Raw genomic sequence first — 3,355 nt, 5'->3', positions numbered from 1 at the left:
TAATAATAACGAACAAGATAAATGCAACTGTAGACACCGCACACTTTGCCCAGTTCAAAATAAATGTCTAACAAAAAGCGTAGTTTATCAAGCAACAATATTTGCGAAAGAAAACCCGAATGACCAGAAATATTATGTAGGCATGACTTCCTTAGATTTCAAAACCCGATACTATGATCACAAAAGTACATTCACAAATAAAAAAAAAACACCGTATAAAAACAACACTAGCGAATAAATACTGGGAACTCAAAGAAAGCGGACATTCGCCGGTAGTCGAATGGAAAATAATAAGACAAGCTACCACGTGCAGACATTTAGATGACCCATGTAAATTATGCCGCCATGAAAAATTTGCTATCCTGTACTTTAAAGAATCCCAAAATCTATTAAACTGTAGACGAGAAATAGCAAACAACTGTGTTCACAAAATAAAACTTACTCTAAAATAGCGATACAAAATAGCTTTAAAACTAACAAAAACAATAGAAAACAAACAAATAAATAAATTAGATAAACATGAATATACATAAACGACCACACACACACATATATATATATATGTATGTATGTGTGCATGTATGTGTGTACACATATGTATATTTATATAAAAAAGAGCAGAAATGAGGAAAATCGTCTGCCTTAAACCACTAATCTAGTTCTAAAACAGATCCTTTGTTCGATAAAATGCATGCCCATTGGCTGATAGGAAGGGGCGCGGTGGATACTAGAAAGCTGATTGGCTAACTAAAATCCTCAACATATATAAAAACGAGAAACAACCACAGAATTCGCGCATAGGCCTGACGAATCCTATAGTGGATGAAACGCCGAATATTCAGTGTAGCTTAATCGCCATATATATTTTATAAATTAATATATATATATATATATATATATATATATATTGTTTTAACAAAAAAGACATCAAAGAATGGGTTGATATAACAACAATTAGTGTATTCCATCGTTAGTTACAATTGTTTCAAGACTATTCGGACAAATTCAAACATTATGTCGTTTGAAAATGTTCACAAAAACAGCTTTTCTTCAGATTTATAAATAAAAGCGCTTGTTTGAATTTGTCCAAATATTCTTGAAACAATTGTAACTATAAAAAAACAATATATGAATGCTCAATTATGAAATATGAGAATTTTGTAGCTTACAGTTTAAGTCATCTCTTTTCGATTTAAAATTTGTTGGTATATGAACGATTACCGAATTATATAAACCCAGTAAAATTCGGAATACTACAAATAAGACTATATATATATATATATATATATATATATATATATATATATATATATATATATATATATATATATATATTTTAGGTACGGGCAAATAATGGCTGCTTCGGTAGGGGGGCATGGTTTTTAACGCCGATTGATCATAATAATTTTTAAAATTTTCGAGTACTTTTTTATTGTATTAGAAAGATTATAGTTTAAAGTTAATTTCTCAAAGACAAAATGTGTGTAAAATAAAAAAAAGTACATGGAATAATTTTATCTCAAATCTGAAAAACCCTAGATTTCACGTAAAAATTCAGCATGACAAAAATCGCATTTACATTTTCTGGCAAGAAAAATATGAGTTTTCTGGAATTATTTCTAAGTTAAGTATTAAGTTAATGTCTTAAGATAATGGATTAATACAATAAATGTACTTAACTTTTTCTAAAACTAGTAATAATAATCCAAAAATGTATCACTGGGTCTATTTTTATATTAATAAAAGAATGCCCTCCAACCAAAAGCAACACCATTATATTTCTTTATACTCTTTTGAATAAGAAATTTAAAACAAAGGTATTTTATGTGCCTGACAGTGTTTTTAGATAGGTCTTGTGTCGGAATGTATTCGGTAAGTCTCGATAATCGAAATAATCTGATGAAAGACGGAACAGACGATTTTGACCAAGGTTGACAACTTACACAGCCTAACAAAACAAGTGCATTTGAAAAGTTTTATTACTGCACGAGCCGAAAAGCCCGACGTATAAAATCAGCAGGAGGTTTCTTGATATTACAGGAGCACGTTGAAAATGACTATTTCTGTTTAAAGAACAAATGAACCATGATACTTGACTTTTTCATTTTAAACTTTCAAGCCATTATATATAAAAAATAATTTTATAAAATCAACAGAGCAATGTAGACTACAGTATATTGTGGACTTAGTCCCTTCGAGAGGCATGCGAAGCTTCCTCCGTGTGCATCACGATGGATCCCCAATTAGAGCAGGCAATCAATCGATTTGATTGAAACAAGGCCGAGAGCCATTAGTCGCGTGCTTTCGTGTAAGGAATGAATGCGTGAATGTAAGATTGACATGAAATTCTTAAAGATAAACTAAAATGACCGAAAAATGGGCTGAAATGACTTAAATAAATAAAAAGTAAATGACTTAGAATGATTTCAATGAACTTAACAATGAATTGAATGGCTTTAATAATGACTTGAATGCTTAAAAAAAATAACTGGAATCCTTCAAAAACAACTTGAATGATCTGGAGAATGACTTGAATGGCCTTGAGACTGACTGGTTGTAAATTGGGTGATCATTTTACATTAAATTAATACAGAAAACTGATCCCCCACTTTATATCACAAAATTACAAACATAAGTACAGCATGTAGTAAGACAAGATACTACACTTTGATCTTGGCCAAAAGGCCAAGAAAAGGGTATTTATTTGCTCCCCCACTGAGCAAATTAGGCACAAGGCCGGTTTTTAATGTGAGGAGTGAAGGGGAAATGAGGACCAGCTCCCCGAGGAGTAGGGGAGCTGGATAGTGACAATTGGTATGAAGGGTTGCCCCTACATTGAAAAAGGCCTTATATGGTGGGTTTCCTCACATATGGTCTTTGTTTGCAGTATCTGCCGGAACATTAAGATATTAAATTTTTTATTCACAGGAAGAAAAATACAATTGGAAAAATGAACAAAAAGCTTAGAAAAGAAGGGGGGGTGTTGAGGTTGGTTGATACATCTTGTCTCTGTTGTAAATTTTAAATGATTTTTCTCTCGGCCAGCATCTTTTATCATGGTTACCCCTTTAAATTTGTATTTATGTGTGTGTGATGGGAGGGGGGACCGACGAAGTGACTTACAGAGTCGCTTGCACGCGACTAAAAATGCGATATTTCATCGATTTTGATGACAATAAAAATATGGCAGTGTGAAACGTTCATTGATCATCATTCAATCCTGGACAACGTCGGTTCGCCACCCGACTACTAATATATAAATATATATGTGTGTGTGTGTGTGTGTACTGTTTCGCTGTATCACAGCTCACCAGTGCGGCTAGACAGGCAACTACCTCAAGCCAGGATCAAAACC

General features: G+C 32.7%; 1 pseudogene; it reads right to left on the bottom strand.

Moving 5' to 3' along the window:
- Positions 1-2,549: 2,549 nt before the first annotated feature.
- Positions 2,550-2,698, bottom strand: LOC145243416 (U2 spliceosomal RNA; annotated as a pseudogene).
- Positions 2,699-3,355: the final 657 nt, after the last annotated feature.

Source organism: Euprymna scolopes, chromosome 2, assembly GCF_053919585.1.
Source record: "Euprymna scolopes isolate OS-2025 chromosome 2, ASM5391958v1, whole genome shotgun sequence".
Taxonomy (NCBI): Eukaryota; Metazoa; Mollusca; class Cephalopoda; order Sepiida; family Sepiolidae; genus Euprymna; species Euprymna scolopes.
This window is presented reverse-complemented; position numbering and strand designations above follow the sequence as displayed.